We start from the raw sequence: 24,379 nt of genomic DNA, 5'->3' as shown, positions 1-24,379 counted from the left end.
TTGCGCCATTGCACTCTGGCCTGGGTGACCAGAGCAAGACTCCATCTTAAAAAAAATACAAATAAATACAAATAAATAAATAAAAGGGAAAGGAAAATGCAGCAAGGTCTAACTTGTATGAGGGAGGGTGTTAGATGCAGGGAAACTGTGTAGTTATTACTGGAACAGAAACAGTGATTCCAGAAGTTTCAGAGATTTTTTTTAAAGGAGTGTAAAAACAAGAGTACACTAAAATGACATTCAAGAGGTCTAAGATCCAGGAAACTATTAAATGTTAGATTCTTAAAATTATTAATGGAAAGTCTATAGTAAACGCAACTGATTTTCTTGCCTTCCATCCTGCACCCTGGTAATCCATTCATTTCTGAGAAGCACACGTGATCATGTCAGTCCCTTGCCACAAACTACACATGCACGTGCACACACACACACAGAGCGCGCGTGCACACACACACACAGCACACACACGCACAGCGCACACACACACAGAGCACACACACACACACACACCACACACACACACAGCACACACACACAGCACACACACAGCACACATACACACACCACACACACAGCACACACACACAGCACACACACACAGAGCACACACACACACACAGCACACACACACACAGCACACACACACAGCACACATACACAGCACACATACACACACCACACACACAGCACACACACACACAGCACACACACACAGAGCACACACAGCACACACACACAGCACACACACACACACAGCACACACACACACACAGCCCATGCACCTTTGCACCTTAGCATGCAAGACAGTCTTTCCATGACCTGGATTCTATGTACCTCCCTGAATTGTTTCCTGATAAACTCCACCTCTGCATCCTAGATTCCAGTTGTACCAAACTATTTGCAAGTCTTAAGTATTATAAACTTGATAACATATTCATTCTGCCTACCATGTCCTTTTATCCTAGTCCACATGGATTTTACAAGACTCAGTTTACATATCACTTCTCCTAAGAGCACTCACAATGTTTTATTTTTCTTATGTATTTATTGACTCTTTTTCAACTCTAAGCCAGTGGTTCTCAAAAGAGGTGATACAGCTCCTAGGAGACATTTTAAAAATGTAAGGGGCATTTTTAGTTGTAATAAGTTTAGGGGTTGGGAGAACACAACAGATATTCAGTGGACAAGCCAGGAAGCTAGATACCTTGCAATATCCACACAGTTCAGTACAAAAAAAAAAAAAAAACAAAAAAAACTATATGCATCATGTTCAACTTTGGAATGTTCCACTGGACTTTCTGTAGGTGAAAAACTTGTTTATAATTATCTGAGTTAAGATTCAAACTCTGAGCCAGGTGCAGTGGCTCACACCTGTAATCCCAGCACTTTGGAAGGTTGAGGCGGGCAGATTACCTGAGGTCAGGAGTTCAAGACCAGCCTGGCCAACATGATGAAACCCCATCTCTACTAAAAATACAAAAAAACCCAACTTAGCCAGGCATGGTGGCACATGCCTGTAATCCCAGCTACTCAGGAGGCTGGGCAGGAGAATTGCTTGAACCCAGGAGGCAGAGGTTGCAGTGAGCCGAGATCACGCCACTGCACTCCAGCCTGGGTAACAAGAGCGAAAACTCTGTCAAAAAAAAAAAAAAAAAGATTCATACTCTGTTTTATATCAAATCAAAAGTATTTTTGCATGGTGTTATATATTGAATTTCACAGGAATATAACTGCCATAAACTGAGGAAAGAATGTACTTGGTTTATGTTCAGAACTTTATCAAGAGTTGTTTCCCATTTCAGAAATCACATCACTATGGGCACCACTGAGGGTGGTATTTGAGTCACCAACACAACACTCCTGTATCCATCTGCATTTGTCGATGAGGCATTCATGGTGACTGCAAGTAGATGTACAGATTTCCTCATTTAGCTCTTATTTCAAAATGTCAAATATAAATTTTAAATGTGGGCAAATATTCAGTCGAATATATTAAATTGGGTTTTACAGCTTTTATGCAGAAATGAACAGTCACCAATATGTCTATTCCGCCAACACATTTTTTTCTAGTTAAGCCAACGAACCCATCAAAAGTAAGTGAACATTTTACAAAGGAACATGTTGATCACATTGGCAAAGCTATGTGTGTGTATATATTAATTTATTTATTTATTTATTTCTGATATTTAAGAAAAACTGAAAATTGCTATAGTGTCACTGGAATGTTCAAGAATGTTCTCTGCAAAAGGAGGTGAGTCTCACTGGTTCTTACAGAACAACATAAAAGATCATGCAATATGGTACATCGTACAATATTCTAAGAAAATTAGTTTTATAAGCTATATAAGAGATTAGTACTAAGAGGATAAAAAGAAATCCAAACCAAATAATTTCTGTATCCCATTGTAATACTGCTTTAAGAAGATAGTAAAAGATCTTGAAATCAATTGCATAATGCAAATAATCTTGATTATGATTGGGCAAAAGTAACCTGGATAATCATAAGACTTTAATATTTGCATCTATAAAGTGTGCAAGGACAGAAAAATTATGCAGAAAAGATTATTTTCAAAATTACTAACAATGAATGCAAAAAAATTGTCAATATTTAGAACCCTAAAATTAAAGGGAAAAAAATTTCCTTTTCCAACATCATTGCTTATTTAACAGATGGAGCACCAATAATGTAAGTTTAGAGCCAACTTTAAAAAGAGGTACCGGGTGTTTTAACAAGTCATTTTATTATTCATCAACAACTTAATTACCAAGTCTCAGAGAAAGAGATAATCTTCAATGAATGTTTTAAAATAATCCCCTCACTGACAGATTATTCATAATCTTTCAAATGTCATTTAAGTGTTCGAATGTCATGTCCAAGTAAGATAGTTCACCAAGCAAATATATTTAAAAGGTTTGGCTCACATTGTGGACCTTTATGGATCTTTAACATGATCAATAAAAATATATATATAATTGGAAATACTGCAAATTGATAAGGTATAGCCTTCAAGCTTATTTGAAAAGATCTTCATTATTCAAATTATAATTTTTTAATTTATATTTTATATATTAATATATTTATTTTCAAATATACAGAAAAGTTGAAAGACTAGGGCAAGCTTGTCCAACCCACAGCCCACAGGCCACATGTGGATGAGGACAGCTTTGAATGCGGCCCAACACAAATTCGTAAACTTTCTTAAAATATAAGATTTTTTTGCGATTTTCTTTTTAGCTCATCAGCTACAATTAGTGTTAGTGTATTTTATGTGTGGCCCAAGACAGTTCTTCTTCCAACGTGGCCCAGGGAAGCCAAAAGATTGGACACCTTTGGATTAGAGCAAGGAACACCCATATGCCTGCCACCTACATTCAGCAATTTCAAGTATTTTGCTATAATTGCTTCCTGTATGTTTGTATAATTGACTAAAACATTTCAAAGTAAAATGCAGTGACCATGCTATTTCATCTCTGAGTTCTTAACCATGAATCTGCTAAATATAAGGATATTCTCCTGCATAATCACAATGTTATTACTATACCTTAAAAAATTCAGGAGTGGGCCTCAGCCTGGGCAAGGCTTCCTCCAGCCAACCTCTGTGCCCTAGAAACCATAGGGACCCAATGGACCAGTTCACTTGGGTGGGTGCGGTGGCACCAACCATGGGTACTTTAGAAGAAGGCTTCATTGTGCCCTTCTTCTCTGACTCTGATGCACATTTTGATGCTGTGGTTGGATATTTAGAGGACATTATCATGGATGAAGACTTCCAGTTATTACAGAGAAATTTCATCAACAACTACTACCAGGAGTTTGAGGACACCGAAGAGAATAAACTCACCTACACACCTATTTTTAATGAATATATTTCTTTGGCAGAAAAGTATATAGAAGAACAGTTGCTGGAGCAAATTCTTGGCTTTAACATGGCAGCTTTCACAACGTTACAGCACCACAAAGATGAAGTGGTTGGTGACATACTCCAAATGCGGCTCACATTTACGGATTTTCCAGCTTTTAAAGAAATGTTTCTGGACTGCAGAGCAGAAAAAGAAGGCCAGAGACTGGACTTAAGCCGTGGTTTAGTGGAGACTTCATTGTGCAAATCATCTTCTATGCCAGCTTCCCAGAACAATCTGCAGCACTGGGACCTACCTCCAGACAATGAATGGGATCATTCTCAATGTCACAGGCTCAGTAGTTCAATAGGCCCGGCTCATGATGGCAGAACATATCCCAGAAACACTGATTCTGTTCTGCACCTCTTCATTTGCATTAAGCATTGATAGGTAGAAGCCAACATGACTTAACTCTCCTGGACCTATTTATCCTGAAACATCTTATTGGGTTTTTTTTTGTTTGTTTGTTTTTTGTTTGTTTGTTTGTTTTTTGAGACAGGGTCTTGCTCTGTCACCCAGGCTGTACTGCAGTGGCCCATCTCAGCTTACTGCAGCTTCCACCTCCCTGGTTGAAGCGATTCTCCTGCCTCAGCCTCTCAAGTAGCTGGAATTACAGGCACCCACCACCATGCCCAGCTAATTTTTTTGTATTTTTAGTAGAGATTCAGTTTCACCATGTTGGCCAGGCTAGTTTTGAACTCCTGACCTCAAGTGATCCGCCTGCCTCGGCCTCCTAAAGTGCTAGGATTACAGGCGTAAGCCACCCCCACCCCCCACCGCCCCAACCTAATCACCTTCTTGTATTCATTAACCCCTAATATTCCTCCTCTCCCCAAGTAGGTACCTCTCTCAGGTGCTTCTGACTCAGGCACCTTGTAAGCAAGCCCATGTCAAGCATTCCACCCCGTGGGGGGCCCTTCCTCAACCCAGCATTCATGTTTGTGTATCAAAACCCACCATCATGAACCTTCTTTATTCCAGCAGGCTTTGCATAAATTTTTTGTGCACTTGCATCTCATTTTTGACATCAGTCAGAGTTTCAGTTCTTCAGCCTCAGGGAGGTTTTTTATATTTATCTGGGGTGTTACTCCAGCCAGCTGTCCATCTTGAGATGTCTGAATCTCCTGTGATCACAGCTTGTCCTGGCTGGAGGAATCAACTGAAAGAGATGTGCCCTTTACCTAAAAGCTACATGTGAAAACTCCTGGTCTTAACATTTGAAGTCCTTGTGTGACTATGTCTTCTGCGGGTCCTGATGTAGTCCCACTATTTTCAGAAGTCTCTTTAAAGTGTTATTTTGGAAAATATTTGTATAGATGAATTCTCAGGCTAAACTAGTAGCCTGAGTAGCCTTGCAGTAAGGGAATTCAAAACTTAAGCAGAGAAGGGGGTGGGGTATGACCTTATAAGGGGATAATGCAACTTAGGCAATATCCAGAAAGACCGTAGTCCCATAGTACTCGACCAATGAGTAACTTGGGGAGGGACTTGCGTGCTAGGAGATAAATTACCCGCTGTGACTGCCCTGGGTGTGCCTGCCTATCAGACACCCGATCTTGCAAGACCGCCATTAAAAGTCTCATTCCCCCGGATATGATTTTGGATCTTCCATGATTACCCACTTAAAGATTAAAGTATTATATACCATGTGCTTTTTAGTGAATGTTATGAAGGCAAAAATGCTTTCTACGTTGGCGTTCATTCCTATTTTACTGGGCACCTATGAATGCATGCTGTGTGCTAGAAATACACTAAAAGGTATCCTGTTCTTCTAGCATGTTTATGTGTTTGCATGTTAACTGAAAATACTTTCTGTATAAACAAGTTTGCTGAGTTCTCAGGGTTAGGTAGGGACTCTGCCATTTCTTACCGTCAAGATCTCTCCTACGGAGATAGTGTTCCACTGCTGGTCTAGCTCAGTATGAGTCGGAAATCGTAAACACCCTTACCAGTCATCTGTCTGCTTTGGCTTAGTGCAATGTGTGATAGAATATTCCTTATCAGAAAGCATGTAGGTCATCTCTGGAAAGAAGAAAAATCACAGCAGTCCAATTCTTAATGTGCACCTTTGATTTTCGAAACATAAAAATAAGAATCTGTACTGACTTTTCACTTGGTCATCTTGCTTTTAAAGGACAAGCTACAAGTGATGTGTTTTTCTACACTGATGCATCACTTATTAAATGCTTTTGTGCCATGAGTAAAAAAAAATTCAGAATCATTATTTAATGTCATCTAATACCCAGTTCATTTTCAAATGTCTCCAACTGTCCCCAAAATGCCTTTTGACAATAACAAAAATCAATTGCATTTGTGCATCGTGACTCTATTTTAAGCTAGAACATTTCTTGACCCTATTTTTTAATACAATTTTATAAAGTTGACCTTTTTTTACTAAGCCAGTTGTCCTTTCGAATTTCCAAATTCTGAATTTTTCTGTCTCTTCATGGTGCCATTTAACTTATTCCTCCCTCTCTTCCCCGTAAATACGAAATGAGCTCTATAGACTTCATTAGATTCACATCAAACCTTTTTGGCAAGAATCACATGTGATGCTTATACTTCATATTTCCTCACATCAGGAGGTAGCAGATGTCAGGTTTCCTCCTATAACTAATGCTAAGGAGGGCACAGTCCTATCCACTGCAAAGGTAGAGCTACAGCGCAAATGAGGTCCTTCTTACATTTTAAGGAAAGGAGCTCAATCTCATTATAGTATAGGGAATTCTCATGACTTTATAATATTTTTAAAATAAGCTTGCCAGATTAGTTTTTTCAGACTACTAACAGAATACCACAGACTGGGTGACTCGTAAAAACAACAAATATTTATTTCTCACCGTTCTAGAGAGTGGGAAGTCCAAGATCAAGGTGCCAGCAGATTCTGTGTCTGGTGAGGGCCTATTCCGAATTCATAGTCGCCTTTTTGCTGTGTCCTCTCATGGCAGAAGGGGTGAAGAATCTCCCTGGAGTCTCTTTTATAAGGGCACTAATCACATTCATAAGGGCTCTGCCCTCATAGTCTAATCACCCCCAAAGGACCCACCTCCTAATACCATCACCAGGGGTGTTAAGATTTTAACATTTAAATTTTAAGGGCACATAAACATTCAATCCATTGCACTTGCTCAATGATAATTTTTATAGTTTTCAGCTTTGCCGCATAATCTGACTATAAGGGTAGGTTAAAAGATACTGACTCAGAAATACATTGCTCTCATTTGGATGCTGTGATGATTAGGTTTAAAGATCCATTAACATTTTACAATACCAGATTGGGTGGTTTCAAACAGATGTGGAATATCTTTGCCAGCATTTTCAAGAAAAGTTAATTGATTTCTGTATGGTGCCTCTCATATAAAAAGAGAAAAAATTGAACTTTGAGGACAACATATGATTTAATCAGTCATTATAAAAAGATCTGGGATCCAGCTAAGACTTTCTCACCCACTTGTTTGAAAATATTCTAAATTATGGCAGCATTCCTCCCATCCAAGTACTAACCAGGCCTGACTCTGCTTAGTTTCTGAGATCAGATGAGATCAGGTGGGTTCAGAGTGGTATGGCCATATGGCAGCATCCTACTACACATATAGCTGAGGATGGTTTCAAAATGCTTACTGCAAATGTCATGAAAATCAATTGGTAACCGGTGACAGGAGATTTTAAGCTAACTTTCATAGGCTCTGTACAAAATATTGAAGAATAGACCTAGGAAACAGACATGTCACTGAATTTTAATACAAGATATTGTTTTCAAATATTTAATATTATTAGCATATATTTGTTTAAGTTGAAAGTACTATGATAAGATATATATGCTATGATAATTACATTTTGAAACTGTTGTTATTAGTGTGTTCTCATGCTACTAATAAAGACATACCCGAGACTGGGTAATTTATAAAGGAAAGAGGTTTAATGGACTCACAATTCCACGTGGCTGGGGAGTCCTCACAATCATGGCCGAAGGCGAAAGCCACGTCTTACATGGCAGCAGGCAAGAGAGAATGAGAGTCAAATGAAAGGGGAAATCCCTTATAAATATCATCAGATCTCATGAGACTTATTCACTACCAAGAGAACAAGGGGGAAAACCAAGAGAACATGGGGGAAACCATCCCTATAGTTCAATTAGCTCCCACTGTGTCCCTCCCATAACACGTGGGAATTATGGGAGCTACAATTCAACTTAAGATTTGGGTTGGGACACAGCCAAACCATATCAACTATATATTTATTTTTTGGCTACTTATTTTTTCTCTGCCATTTGGAGTCCCCAGAGCACAATCTCTTAAAGCCTCTTGTCTGATGGTTTCTTTTTCCAGTCTACTCTATTCACCGCTGCTTATCAGAGAATGGTCACCCATGTATTTTTAAGCTCTAGAGACTGGTCTTATAACTAAATAAATTGTGGGATTTTAAGACATTATGTGAGATACTGTTATCCATACCATGTGCTACAATAATATTATTTTATCCTTCATTTTTAAATAATGCCCAACTCATTTTCTCCCTTCAATGCCCATAATTTGTCTTGGATGTTTTCCCTACTTCAATGAAAGGTTTTCATCTTGTTCTCTTATAGTATACAAACTAGTGTGGTTTGTTTTAGTCTCTCCTAAACTATTTCTATTCTGGTGTTCACATATGCCTCTGCTCTTTCCTTTTCCTGTACCTCTTATTTTGAAATGACCTCTATTTCTTATTTATTTTGTCGGATGAGTGCATTTGACTACATCATTATAGTTCTGCCTAATTGAGCCTGGAAATTAACACGTGAGATACACATATTATTAGATTACAAATTACTTTCTTCTTTATGTCTCCTTTATATTACATTTAGGACAATGTGGAATATTTTAAATTGTGATAAAAATAAACATCTCCAAATCTACCATATTGATCATTTTAAATTATACAGCTCAATAGTGCTAAGTATATTTACATTGTTGTGCAATCAATCTCCAGAACTTTTCATCCAGTTAAACTGCAACTCTATACCCCTTAAACAACTCTCTATTTTTCCCTCCTCCCAGCCCCCGAGGATAATGTTCATTTTTAAATTCTCTGCATAAGTGTGTCATTTTAAATGCGTATTTTATTTTGAGATTGTGAAAGAAATTTTACAAAATATTTGTTTAAAAAACGAGGGACCTGGGCCGGGCGCGGTGGCTCAAACCTGTAATCCCAGCACTTTGGGAGGCCGAGATGAGAGGATCACGAGGTCAAGAGATCGAGACCATCCTGGCTAACACCGTGAGACCCCGTCTCTACTAAAAAATACAAAAAACTAGCCGGGCGAGGTGGCGGGCGCCTGTAGTCCCAGCTACTCCGGACACTGAGGCAGGAGAATGGCATAAACCTGGGAGGCGGAGCTTGCAGTGCGCTGAGATCCGGCCACTGCACTCCAGCCCGGGCGACAGAGCGAGACTCCGTCTCAAACAAAACAAAACAAAACAAAACAAAACAAAAAAAACGAGGGACCTTTGGGTCTAACAGAGTCAAGAACCACCACTCCAAGCTCCTTGAAGGAAGAGTGTTTTATTTACCTCTACCACGGCGTAAATAATAGAAGCTCAAAGACTATATAATGAAAGAACGAGTGATTGGAAAGCTAAATGAAGCCAGGCATAGTGGCTCATACTTACAATCCCAGTTCTTTGGGAGGCCGAGGTAAGAGGATTACTTAAGGCCAGGAGTTCAAGACCAGTCTGGGCAACATGGCAAAACCCCATCTCTACAAAAATAAATAAATTAATTAATTAATTAATTAAATTAGCTGGGTGTGGTGGCACTGATATATAGTCCTGGCTACAAGGGAAGCTGAGGCAGGAAGATCACTTGAGACCAGGAGTTTGAAGCTGCACTGAGCTATGATTGCACCAGTGCATCCAGCCTGGGTGACAGAGCAAGACCCTGCCAAAAAAAAAAAAAAAAAAAAAAAAAAAAAAAAAAAAAAAAAAAACGAAGAAGAAAGAAAAGAAAGAGAAAGGAAGGAAGGAAGAAAAGAAGGAAGGAAGGAAGGAAGGAAGGAAGGAAGGAAGGAAGGAAGGAAGGCAGGCAGGCAGGCAGGCAGGTGAAAGAAATGAAGGAAGGGAAAGGAAAGAAAGGAGAAAAAGAAATGTTAAGTAAGAGAAACCACTCTCACTCACAAAGATCACATATTGTATGATATCAGTTAATGAAATGTCCAGGATAGGCAAATCTATCAAGACAGAGACAGAGCTAGGCGCAGGCTGACACCTGTAATCCCAGCACTTTGGGAGGCCGAGGCGGGCGGATCACAAGGTCAGGAGATTGAGACCACGGTGAAACCCCGTCTCTACTAAAAATACAAAAAATTAGCCGGCGCGGTGGCGGGCGTCTGTAGTCCCAGCTACTCAGGAGGCTGAGGCAGGAGAAGGGCGTGAACCCGGGAGGCGGAGCTTGCCGTGAGCCGAGATCGCGCCACTGCACTCCAGCCTGGACAACAGAGAGAGACTCCGTCTCAAAAAAAAAAAAAAAGTAGATCCGTGGTTGCCTAGGAGTGGAAAAGGAAAAGAGTGGGGAGGAAGAATGGGAATGACTGCTGATAGGTACAGGGTTTCTTTCTGAGTTGAAGAAAATCCAAAGTTAGGTTAAGGTTATACAACTCTGGAAATATACTGGAAAAAAAAATTGAATTGTACACTTAAAATGGGTAAACTTTACGGCACATAAATTATATCTCAATAAATTCTTTTAAAGAATTGACTGAATACTCCTAAAAACCTATAGTCACAATCCTTAACAAGTCCTTTAGGACTTCGCCAAAAGTTCAACCAATTATGATTTTATGCTTTCATTTGAAATGCTAAGTATTCTCAGAATATCAGATGTACAAATTACATCTTATGTCCAAAGTAAAATACAAATTATTATTTTATTTTATTAAATCATTTAGAACAAATTATATTCAACCAACTTAGCAGTATAGTGTAAACTCAAGGGAAAGGAACTATGGAATTGCTTTCTTCTGTGTTGGTAACAGATTAAACAAAATTAAACAAGCAAATGACACTTAAGAAATAAGGAATAACTCATCCATGGTGGATCCCCTGTAGGCAGAGTGCCATAGAAACCTCTTACAGCCAAGTGTATGAGGAGTAAATCCTGGTCATGAGGATTATACCCTTGATCTCACCTGAGGAGAAGTGGGTGCTTCCCTACCCATGGTGCTGAGCTGGCAGAATGGGGCTGGAGTCAAGGTTCTGTCGAGCTAATCTTTATTTTTTTATTTTTATTTTTATTTTTTGAGATAGAGTCTCACTCTGTCACCCAGGCTGGACTGCAATGGTGGAATCTTGGCTCACTGCAACCTACACTTCCTGGGTTCAAGCGATTCTTCTCCCTCAGCCTCCCAAGTACTGGGACTACAGGCGTGTGCCACCACGCCCGGCTAATTTTTGTATTTTCAGTAGAGACAGGGTTTCACTATGTTGGCCAGGCTGGTCTCAAACTCCTGACCTCAGGTGATTCATCCACCTTGGCATCCCAAAGTGCTGCAATTACAGGCGTGAGCCACAGTGCCCAGCCTGTCGGGTTAACCTTTGGGTCTTAGATTATGATCCTTCCTATGCCAGGGAGGGACTGATTCTTTCCTGTGCTTGCACATTAAAGCCCCACTGCACCAGGGCCTAGATTAGGTCTCCCTCCAATATTTAGTGGTAAACATGGCCAACCCAATGGCAGTTGAGTGTTTACCCAACTGCCAACTAAAAACTACTTGATCATTATTTTTCTTTCTTTTTTTTTTTTTCCTTTTAGAAAACTTCAGTACTCCTCTCACTGATACTTGATTAATATACCTGGCACTCTGGCTTAATTCTTCTGAGGAATTTCAGTAGTATCTGAAGTTATTTTCTCAACTCAAAAGCATTTTTGTTGTTCTTCCAGAGGATATAGCCCTGATGTTAACATATCCTTTTACTCTTGTCTGACAATGTGAGACAGTGCAGTTGACCCCTTGAACAACACAGGGGTTAGAGGCACTGACCCCTGTGCAATTGAAAATCCTCATATAACTTTTGACTCCCAAAAAACTTCAATATTAATAGTCTACTCTTAACTGGAAGCCTTACTGAGAACATAAACAGTGTATTTTGTATGTTATACATGTCACATACTGTATTCTTACAATAAAGTAAGCTAGAGAAAAGAAAACTGTATTAAGAGAATCATAAGGAATATAAAATATATTTGCTATTCATTAAGTGGATCATTATAAAGGTTTTCATACTTGTTGTCTCCACGTTCAGTAGGGTGAGGAGAACAAAGAGAAGAGGTTGGTCTTGCTGTCTTAGGAGTGGCAGAGTCAGAAGAAAATCCACACATAAGTGGACCTGCATAGTTCAAACCCCTGTTTTCCAAGGACCAACTGTAATTCATAACAAAACAGTGATAAGTATACATAATAGAGAGGGTATGAAAGCTCTGTTTTTTACCTTGTTTGAAAAATCATTTCCAGGCCAGACATGTTGGCTCATGCCTGTAATCTTAGCACTTTGGGAAGCCGAGGCAAGCAAATCACCTGAGGTCCGGAGTTCAAGACCAGCCTGGCCAACATGGCAAAACCCTGTCTCTACTAAAAATACAAAAATTGAATGGGTGTGATGGCGCATGCCTGTAATCACTGCTACTTGGGAGGCTGATGCAGGAGAATCGCTTGAACCTGGGAGGTGGAGTTCGCAGTGAGCCAAATTCGGGCCACTGCACTCCAGCCTGGGCAACAAGAGCAAGACACAGTCTCAAATAAAATAAAATAAAATAAAATAAAAAAAGAAAAGAGAAAGAAAAAAGAAAAAGCAGTTCCAATAACAATTCTTGCAAAATACTCTTCAAGAGGATAAACACCAAAGGCCATGGAGGATAGCCACCAAAAATTGGCTTGGCCCACAAAACAAAGAACTAATGATGATGACATCTTACTGTTATTTTGCTCACATTAATTCAAAAACACTAGTGTAACAAAAGGAAACAGTTAATGATGCAAAACAAGCAGCATCTCTACTCTACCTCCCGATGACCACAACAACGGTGAGCAAATATTTAAATGTGGTTTCCCTAATTTTAGCCATCTACCGGCCCTTTGTCATCTAAAAGTACACTAGTGCTGCTTAGCTCTGTGTCTCTGGAACTTAGCAATCGAGGTACCTTAGCACTGTCATCTCTGTTCTTGCCACCTCCCCCAGGGAGTCTGTGGCATTTGCTTAGCTTGGGAACTGAGCCTATGCAAATATTCAAAAGGATGTCAGCTTGTTTCCCGTTGCCCTACTTTTTGCAGCAAGTTCTCTTTAATTTTGAAGGCAGACTGTTTGGTTCACAGGATGAAAAGATTTCCAGTACCTCACAAGAACATGGGAGTTGTATTTGTGTTTTGGTTCTTCTTTTATTTATTTATTTAATGATTTATTTATTTGGAGAGAAGGTCTCGCTCTCTCACCCAGGCTGGAATGCAGCGGCATAATCTCAATTCACCACAGCCTTGACCTCCTTGGGCTCAAATGACCTTCCAACCTCAGCCTGGGACTACAGGTGTGCGCTACGACACCCAGCTTACTTTTTGTTGACTTTTTTGTAGAGATAAGGTCTGACTATGTTGCCCAGGCTGGTCTTGAACTCCTGAGCTCAAGTGATCTGCCCGCCTTGGCCTCCCAAATGTTGAGATTACAGGCATGAGCCACCACACCCAACACGAGGTGTATTTGGATTGGAACCGGATCCATGGATGGCGTGAAGTCAGTGTCCATCCTCTTGGCTTGGATAATGTAAGACCAGTTCTTTTCTGATGCTGGACAGATTCCAGGAGCCTCGCCTTCTGTTTAATTAAGTTTGCTCTCCAGGAAGACATTTCTTTTGATGGCTTGATTCAGAGCTTCTCTGTCTCCCAAGGTAATGATTATGGCATTTACGCTCTTTCCAAAGCATAACTTGTTTGTACTCAGTTCCCTGACAGATTTCTGTAATTGATCTTCAATCACTTTAGCCTATGCTAGACCATCCTCTAATGCTCAGATCTCCAGGGAGCCTTTAGAATGTTGCATTGTGAATTTTCCTGGCCATGTATATCTCCATATAGAGTCTGGTACTTTTAGTCAGAAGGTCCCTGTTCCCAGTTTAATTTGTTCTAGCTGTTTTTCCAATCCAACTTTATATTCCTATCTTTCCCCCTATTCACTGCATTCTGCTTATATGTTATAGCAGATCTCTCTAAAAGGAAGGAAGGAAGAAGGAAGGAAGGAAGGAAGGAAGGAAGGAAGGAAGGAAGGAAGGAAGGAAGGAAGGAAGGAAGGAAGGAAGGAAGGAAGGGTAAAAATGAGTCCCGATGATAAGGACCCTGCACAATCGTATTTAAATATGAAGAAAAAAGGAAATCCTTTACCTAAGACAATTCCAAACCATAATCGCCCTAAGAAGGCCTTTAAATTTAAATGAAATATGTCCTTTCTGAGAGGCCATGGAAACACAAACCTTCAGTTCACCCCTTATCTGGACAGAGTACTTATAACAAGAGGTAGGTTTATGCAAAGATGAAACTTAAGTTCCTGATCCTCCACTTTCCCCTCCAAGGCTGGGAGAGGCCAGCAATGTGTTCACATGGTCCTATGTTTGTGTAAAATTTGTAAAAGAAAGTAATTAACCTTAATCAGTTGAGCCCAATCACAGTGTCTTTCCACTGGAACTCTCCTTCTGTCACATTTCATCTCACGTTGGGTGGTGTTGAAGAGGCACTGGGCCTTCGGGGTCTGGCTGAGTGAGTGAGGTTGTAATACAGTTATGTTGGGCTTAGTGGGATATATTCATGTCATTCACAGTCTCTTCTGTTAATGGTTCAGGAATTGCTCAATGGCTCTCCCAGTGGCTTTCAGGAATATTCCCACTTCCTACAGTGCTGACTCATTGGACATCATGACAAGAAAATGTAGGGCCAGAGGTCAAATCACAATATAAATGTGTCCTACAGCTCTCAGCATGAGCTAGTGGAGGAGAAAAAGAGTTTGAAATATATAGAGCCAGAAACCAATCTACAGAAAATTATATGGCGGGGTGCAGTGGCTCACATCTGTAATCCCAGTACTAGAGGAGCCTGAGGCAGGCGGATCCCTTGAGCTCAGGAGTTTGAGACCAGCCTGGGTAACATGGTGAAATCCCGTCCTTTAAAAAGATACAAAAATTTGACTAGGTGCAGCGGCTCACACCTGTAATCCCAGCACTTTGGGAAGCCAAGGTGGGAGGATCACTTGAGGTCAGGAGTTTGAGATCAGCAGGCAAATATGGTGAAACCCCGTCTCTACTAAAAATACAAAATCTAGCTGGGTGTGGTGGCCCGCACCTGTAATCCCAGCTACTAGGGAGGCTGAGGCAGGAGAATCACTTGAACCCGGAAGACACAGGTTGCAGTGAGCTGAGATTGTGCTATTGCACTCCAGCCTGGACAACAGAGCAAGACTCCATCTCAAGAAAAAAAAAAAAAATTACCTGGGCATGATGGCGTGTGCTTGTGGTCCCAGCTACTTGGGAGGCTGAGGTACAGGATCACTTGTGTCCTAGAAGTCAAGGCTGCATTGAGCTGAGATTGCACCACTGCACTCCAGCCTGGGCAACAGAGCCCTGTCCCTACCCCCCCGCCCAAAAGAAAAAAAAGAAAAAAAGAAAATTAGTCTTCTCATTGAATGTGTAAAATTATAAGTACAAGATTTGTTTCTCATCAATGCTTATTCAAAAAGAAGTCTTCTTCTGTTAGGAATATAGCACATACACTAAAAATATGTAAATATATAAGGTACCATGTATTTCTTTCCTTTTTTGATGGAAATTGTGCAAAATAGAATTTACCAGAATGTTTGTGCTTTTAAACACAAATATAGCAGTACTACAAGCCGGAAGTACATCTGTAGGTGAATTGCATGTTTTATGTATCATATGATTAGGCTTCTTTCCCTGGCTCCCTGTCCTATATCTCTGTCCTTTGAGATCTCCTCAGAGTCCTTCGATGAAGGTATAATGGCAAGAGTGGTCTAAAATATAGTTAGGGCACTGGTCTTGCCAGATTGGAATGGCCCAGAACAAATACTACTTCACATATTGGGCTACCAAAGTCATCATCTTTACTCTGTCACTAGAAGCCTTTTTATGCCTAACTAGAATGGACTTTTGGTAAAGTAACCTACTCACTTTTCTGTAAATCTCCCTTCCTTGGAAAAATTAATGTTGCTATAAACTGATAGGGTTTAATGCCTCATTACAATTCATCTTAATCAAAACAATAGCATCTCAATAAATAAGCAACTTAGTTAAACCAAAAATTTAACAAGATTTTTAAAAAATGTCACCCCCGGCCGAGCACGGTGGCTCACGCCTGTAATCCTAGCACTTTGGGAGGCCAAGGCAGGCAGATCACGAGGTCAGGAATTCGAGACCAGCCTGGCCAAAACGGTGAAACCCACCTCTACTAAAAATACAAAAATTAGCTGGGCGTGGTGGCGGGTGCCTGTAATCCCAGCTACTTGGGAGGCTGAGGCAGGAGTATTGCTTGAACCTGGGAGGTGGAGGTTGTGATGAGCCAAGATTGAGCCATTGCACTCGAGCCTGGGCAATAAGAGCGAAATTCCCTCTCAAAAAAAAAAAAAAAAAAAAAAAATGCTACCCCCCCATCTCTACATATAGCAAGAAGGACGAGAACATCACGTATTTCCCATCCAGACCCAGACTTTGGCTGCCATGGCAAATGGATCCGGTTGCCAGCTCTATGTTTATATATGAATCAAGGACTGCTTCTCATTGCCCTTCCAGTCACACTATTTGTCTGGGACCAGACTTATCTAGATTACTAAAAAATAGTTTTTAGGCCGGGCGCGGTGGCTCAAGCCTGTAATCCCAGCACTTTGGGAGGCCGAGACGGGCGGATCATGTGGTCAGGAGATCGAGACCATCCTGGCTAACACGGTGAAACCCCGTCTCTACTAAAAATACAAAAAACTAGCCGGGCGAGGTGGCAGGCGCCTGTAGTCCAAGCTACTCGGGAGGCTGAGGCAGGAGAATGGCGTAAACCCAGGAGGCGGAGCTTGCAGTGAGCTGAGATCCGGCCACTGCACTCCAGCCTGGGCGACAGAGTGAGACTCCGTCTCAAAAAAAAAAAAAAAAAAATAGTTTTAAAAATAAATTTCCCTACTCATGTTGAAATGAGGAATCAGCTTGGTGTGTATCTGATAATATCACAATTATTGTGAATATATGTCATGTTGCTATGGCTTAGAGGTGGTTTGTCCCCATCAAAACTCGTGGAAACTTGAGCCCCAGTGTGGCAATATAGGATGATGGGGATTAGTGGGAGGTGTTTCGGTCATGGGGGCAGATCCTTCATGAATGGCTTGGTGCCATTCTCAAGGCAGTTAGCTTTTGCTCTGTCAAGACTGGAATAGTTCTCTTAGGAATGGATTAGCTCCCATGAAAGTGAGCTATAATAACGTGAGGCTCCTCCTCCTGTTTTGTCCCCTCTTCACATGTGACCACTTTAACTGTGACTTTCTCCACTGTGTTTTGACCTCCACCATGTCTGGCCCTCACCTGAAGTCAAGCAGATGCTGGTGCCATGCTTCTTGTGAGCTAAATAAATCTCTTTTCTTTATAAATTAGCCAGCCTCGGGTATTCTATTATAGCATCACAAAATAGACTAACACACATGTGTTGATAAAAGAACTGCTCTTGTAAAGGAACCACAGAAGGTCATGCTTGGGGATATTTCTCTGCTATCCTATGTTGTATTAACATATGAGCAATACATCTTGTGACATCTGTGTTAGGCCAGATACAAGAATGATTTGGGATGTAAAAGATAAGAAACATAGGCACTCAGCCTCTGACTGAAGTGAACATATGAGGCATGACTATCTAAGAATATGTAAGCCCCTAAAACTGCTTCACACTTACACGATGAGATAAACATAAAAGTGTTATGTATCCAAGAATTCTTTAGAATCTTCTTTCAAAGGAGGTCATCTCCTGGCTATTCTAAACAAAATCAGAACAGTATTTCTGAAATTCTGAGCACAGTCTCTTTTTTGTTCATGCATTATCTATGAACTGAGGAATGCAAGAAATACAGAGGCTGAAAAATGAACTCAATGTTCATTTTTATTTTCCTAATACTCTTCTCAGTTTCCCGGAAGCAAAAGATGAGGGCTTTTTTTAAAAAATAAATTTTAATTAAATAAAATAGTGATATATGATATAATGTGTAATACAGATTGTCATAAATTTCTCATATCAGAATTCTTCATTGTGATTCCTACGCTGTAATAACAATGGTAAAGTTCTGTTTTGGTGAGAATTGGTACTCTGTGGACACCAAGCTTCACAGGTGATTGAAAAAGGATTGAAAAAAAAGGTGATTGGCAAAAGAAAATTAGAACGGTTCCTTTCCTCAGCCCCCAAATCACAGCATAAATTACTTCTCAGGAAAACATGACACTGTTTTATGAAGACAAGAAATAAAAGAAAAATAAGCTAGAAAAGGGGAAATGGAGCATAGAGTTGGAAATAGAGGAGAAAGGATACAGCCCTTTGGTTCTAGAAAATAATTCTTAACTTTTATTAAAGTTAAATAAAAATTCACCATATATCATTTTCTTTACCAAAGGCAGAAGTCCAAGTCAGGGTTAAGTTACACGAATGTTGGGAAAGTAGAATTAAAGCAGTAGATTGAAATCAGTTGGTCCCTACCAGCCTGCATCCCCCTTTAAGGGAAACCACACAGCCACAGCCCCTGTTCTATGTGAAAGGATTCCTCCTCCAACCACTGACTGGATCAAGAATGGGCACCTTACCCAGGTGTAGACCATCCATGGCTTTCCCATGAGCTCCAACCAACCCAGCAATAAGAAGAACAAATGAGGCAAAATAAAGTCTCCATATCTGGAGTCTGAAATGGAAACCTTGGAGAAATGGCACCAGTGAGCAGTGAGAATTAAGATGGAAAGGTCCTCAGGAACTGAAGAACATGAATCCCATTGACGGCCACTATATCTTAAAGTCCCAGCAGGAAACAGAAGATACAGATGGTTCAAAGAAAGAAACTTTAACCAAGACTGTTTGCAGAAATGCAAGCAGGGTTAAGAGAACACACAAAGGATGGTAAAGCCATCCAGAAAGTAGCAGCAGCAGGAAGCCATTACTACCTGGGCATGAAGGAGCAGGGGGCAGAAATAGTGTTACTGGAGCTCAGCGAGACCTAGTAATGTGCAAGAGCGCCCCTCAGCAGGAGCTGTAGCCTCCGAGGGATACAGAGTCTGCCAGAGAGGCAAAGTGGTGGAGAGAAGCAGAGTGCAGGAGAGAAGCGGAGTGCAGGAGAGAAGCGGAGTGCACGAGAGAAGCGGAGTGCAGGCAGTATCCTCATCGCTCACTTTCCCCTTGCTCTAGCGGCCCACTCATTAGTCACACCCAGTCGGAATCCAGAGACCATGGGAATTCTGGTATGGTTCAGTCCTGCCTGCCTCCACCCCTAACACAGAAAAGAACAGGGGACAGCAAACAAAGTACATCGCAAACAGAGACCAACCAGAAAGCCACGTACAAGCCCAAGTTATGAAGGATCTGAAGAAAGCTGGTAGACAAAGGAAAACTGTCCAGAAAATAGTCGGTGACCTGAGAGAAAGACAGCTGGGGAGAGCAGCTGGTCCCTAGCCCTGCCTCAATGCTGATGCCATTCTGTCCTAGTTTTGTCTACTCACCGCAATGCCCCACCCTGACCCCCAGAGCTTGAGGCCCCTTTAATAGGCCTTGCTTCCTTGTCATGAAAAAAGCCCAAATAAGCCAGATTATCAAAAAAGAATAAGCACTTCTTCGTCTCACTGGTTCCCACTTAAAGAGACTACTCCTAGCAGGGCGCGGTGGCTCACGCCTGTAATCACTCCAGCACTTTGTGAGGCCCAGGTGGGTGGATCATGAGGTCAAGAGACTGAGACCATCCTGGCTGACATGGTGAAACCCTGTGTCTACTAAAAATACAAAAAGTAGCTGAGTGTGGTGGCGCATGACTGTAGTTCCAGCTACGTGGGAGGCTGAGGCAGGAGAATCACTTGAACCCAGGGGGCGGAGGTTGCAGTGAGTTGAGATCGCGCCACTGCACTCCAGCCTGATGAGAGAGTGAGATTCCGTCTCAAAAAAAAAAAAAAAAAAAAAAAGAGAAAGACTACTCCTTTGGTAATTGCTAAGCACCATTCTCAAAAACACAAAAGAAGGAATGTGCATGGCTATAGGGAAATCGGAGGATTAGTAAGGAAAAAAATAGAGGAGATGAGGAAGCCCATGCAGAATTTACACAATGCCTTGTCTTCCATAGTAAGTCTGTAAAGAGTAAATGGATGGAATCTAAATGAAATAATGGCAATAGTAATAATGCTAAAATTTTGCTTTGACAACAATCTGAGTTTCTACCACTTAAAAAATACCGTATATGCAAAATCTTACTGGTTGGTGACAAATACACTATGTTTACGAATCCCTGAGTTAGGATATCTGTTTATACATCTAAGTATACTAGATTACTTCTTAGTATATTATAGATAATTCAGGGATTCTCAACCCTGGTTGCATATTAGAATTACCTGGAGAGCTTTTAAATAATATGGATGGCTTGGCCCCTCGCCAGACCAATTAAATCAAAATCCCAAGTGACAGGCACATAAAAGGTCATTATAGTATATTACATTCTAAACTTAGGAAAGAGCTTACAGATCATTTAGACCAACTTGATCATTAAGGAGATTCAGGAAAGGCCATCCCATATTACCTTGGTATACTGACTACTTTGAAGTGAGAGCACCTGGGGACATTGGGTGCAGACAGAGGCATTCTCTGAGCATTTCTTATCTCCCTAAAGGCATATACTCCAAAAGGAACTCCAATCCCATCACTGGAGGGTTTATCAACTAGGGAAGATGAACTCTTATCACAGGAGAGGAAGACTAGAAGTCAGTACCATATCCAGACAACATTTGTCACAAACTGTCATCTATTCTTCTAAGAGCCCATTCATTTCTCCCAGAAATTATTTACTCTCCCCTGAGTTACCTACATCCCCACTTCACTCTGCCCTGTGAAGAAGGTATATAAGCTTCCAGATCTCACTCGGTTTGGGGGTATTCGCTTTTCAGTTATGCCCCTGTGCAAGTAACAAACGTGTATACCTTTTCTCCTGTATATCTGCCTGTGGTCAGCTTATTTTCTAGACTCTTTACCAAACCCTCAGAGGGTAGAGGGAAAGTCTTAAGCTCAGAGATTCCTGGTCTCTGCCTGATCAGTTTCACTGACACTTAGGAACAAAGCCAGGCTTAGAACCCGACAGTCCTGCATTCACTCAAGCTCCGTCCCTTAACCTGACTCAAAAGAGTTATTCAGAAAATAATAGAGTCCTTCAGAAAATACTTGGGAGACCTATTATGTGCTAAGCACTACATAAGAAAATCTATTGCCATCATTTGTGATAGCCAAAATCATAAAACAATCCAAATGTCCATAGTCTGGTAGACGGATAAGCAATACAATGAAATAATAGTCAGCAATAAAAAGGAACAAACTATGGATAAAAAAAAGAAAAAGTAAATGAATTTCAAAAACATTATGCTAAGTAAAAGAAGCCAGGTGCAAAAGACCATATATTACATGATTACATTGATATGAAACTGTTCCAGTAGGTACTTAGACATGAACAGGGTAGGAGAGTGTCCCCCTTAGGAGGACTGTCAGGCAACTATCAGGAGATCATGGTCAGGTAGCTGTTAAACTGTCTCTCTAAAGTAATAATTTGTCACAGCCTGCGCCAGGAAAAGGCAGTCTCCCCATAGATAGAAACACCTAAAATTGGTGATCAGCAGCTTCCCAATAAGATCTCAGGAGTTGGGCAAGTGACTCAAGCATGCACACTAAGAGACAAAATGGCAGAGTTTAACTGGTATATGATCTTCCTCTAGAAACACTCAACTGGTAAGGGAAGAATGCTTCAAGTGAACATGTGCACAGTTTTGGTAAATACACTGCACATGCAGCCCCTCCCAAGCGCTGGCAGGCCACTGTGCATGTGGACAGCCCACCCCAAGGGAAGAATCAGGGGAGAAGGGACACAACTCACTGGAAGCGTGCCAACAAATAAAACCCCATGTCAAGGTCAAACCACGCACTAGATTTCCTAAGTCACCCGCTTGGCCTTCTTCCAAGTGTCCTTCACTTCCTTTCGTTCCTGCTCTAAGGCTTTTAAATAAACTTCTACTCTAGCTGAAAACTTGGCTCAGTCTCTCACTCTGTGTTAGACCCCTCAGTCGAATTCTTTCTTGTAAGGAGGCAAGAATTGAGGTCGCTGCAGACCCGTATGGATTCATTGCTCCTAACAAAATGTCTAGAAAAGGCAAATCTATGGAGACAAAGATTAGTGGATTCCTGGGGCTGGAAGAAGGAGCAGGGATTGACTGAGAATGGATAAGAAGGGTCTTTTGTGGAGAGATGGAAATGTTCTAAAACTTTTTTGTAAAAATGATTGCAACTCTACAAATTTACTAAAAATCTTTGAATCGTATAGTTAGAATAAGTGGACTTTTTGGTGTGTAAATTTGTCTTAGTTCATCTTCTGTCACTGTAATAGAATAGCACACACTGAGTAATTTACAAAGAACAGAAGTTTATGTGGCTCACAGTTCTGGTGGCTGAAAAGTCCAAGAGAATAGCCCTGGCATCCGATCAGGGTAATACCATAGTGGAAGGGCAGAGGGCAGAAGCAAGCACAGAGAGAGTATAGGAGGCTGAATTTATCTGTTTATCAGGACTCCACTCCTGTGATAACTAAGCCATAACAGCGTTAATCTGTTCATGAGGGCTAACTACCTCTTAAAGGCCCCACATCTTAATACTGTTAGAATGGCAATTGTTTCCAACACATTTAACTTTTGAGGGACATGTTCAAACCACAGAAAAATCATACCTCAAAAAAAAAGTAGGTTTACTTTTTAAGCTTACTGTCACTTACTGAACACCGTAACAGGTATTTGTACTAAGATTTAAATAATACTGCTCCGAGTAGTATGCCGGTAAAAACATTTTTTAACCAGTTAACTGATGGCTGGAAATGAAACGAAACTTTTCTCCCACCTGCTTAGGTTTATTGCCTGGGAGCTTGTAAATTAAAGTCACAAAAGATAGCTTAGTAAAAGAAAAGAGTTTATTTACAAGAACTACATGTACACAGGAGGGCTCAGAGATGAGTTACTCAAACGGATGGTTAGAATTTGAGGTTTATGTACCTAAATTAGTGAGGAAAGGGAAGACGGAGTGAAAGTTCCCAGGGGATGAACAAATAGGTTCCTTTAGGAAAAACAAATGTGGTTTTAGGAGAACAAATGAGAAATAAGGCATTTGGTGATAATATATGTTTATGTAGGTTTTCTGAACTCATGGTCATGGGGTATTTATGGTAGATTTACTCTTGGTCTCTGTCCAGAGAGTAACTTTCCTCAGGGGGGAATTTATGACTGTCTTCATTTATCAGAAGTTTCAGCTTTTAGTCAGATAAAGGAAGGTCTGAGAAGGCTGCTTTCTGTACCAATTGAATCTCAAGTGTCTTCAGCTTAAAATAATCTTTATGCCAATTCTGGGGTTCCGTATGTGTCACTACCTGAGATAAAGAATGTTAGCACAAGATTCACAAACATTGATAAAATATACAATACTCAACACTGTAAATCCTATACATCCATAACTTCAAGGTGACTTACTATTTCTTAGGAAAATCACTATCAGTTTTTATGAATTCACCAACAATAGTGTCCCATATTTAAAATAAGAATAAATGTGGCCAGACGAGGTTGCTCATGCCTGCAACCCCAGCACTTTGGGAGGCTGAGGTGGACAGATCGCTTGAGGTCAGGAGTTCGAGACCAGCCTGGCCAACATGGTGAAACCCCGTCTCTACTAAAAATTCAAACATTAGCCGGGCGTGGTGGCATGTGCCTGTAATCCCAGCTACTCAGGAGGCTGAGGCAGGAGAATCACTTGAACCTGGGGGACAGAGGTTGCAGTCAGCCAAGACCATGCCACTGCATTCTAGCCTGGGCAACAAGAGTGAACCTGTCTCAAATAATAATAATAATAATAATAATAATAATAAATGCTTGACTATTCACAATAGCAAAGCCATGGAACCAACCTAAATGCCCATCAATGATAGACACATATACACCATGGAATACTATGCAGCCATAAAAAGGAATGATACCATGTCCTTTGCAGCAACATGGATGGAGTTGGAAGCCATTATCCTCAGCAAACTAACGCAGAAACAGAAAACCAAACGCCACATCTTCTCACTGATAAGTGGGAGTTGAATGATAAGAACACATGGACACAATGGAGAACAAAACACACTGGGACCTGTTAAAAGTGGATGTGGGGAAGGGAGAGCATCAGGAAGAA

General features: G+C 40.8%; 1 pseudogene; it reads left to right on the top strand.

Annotated features, from left to right (window-relative positions):
• Positions 1–3,663: 3,663 nt before the first annotated feature.
• Positions 3,664–4,293, top strand: LOC104677940 (annotated as a pseudogene).
• Positions 4,294–24,379: the final 20,086 nt, after the last annotated feature.

The sequence above is a fragment of the Rhinopithecus roxellana genome, chromosome 18 (genome assembly GCF_007565055.1).
Source record: "Rhinopithecus roxellana isolate Shanxi Qingling chromosome 18, ASM756505v1, whole genome shotgun sequence".
NCBI lineage: Eukaryota > Metazoa > Chordata > Mammalia > Primates > Cercopithecidae > Rhinopithecus > Rhinopithecus roxellana.
Note: the sequence above shows the minus strand (reverse complement) of the source record. Positions and strands in the feature narration are given on the sequence as shown.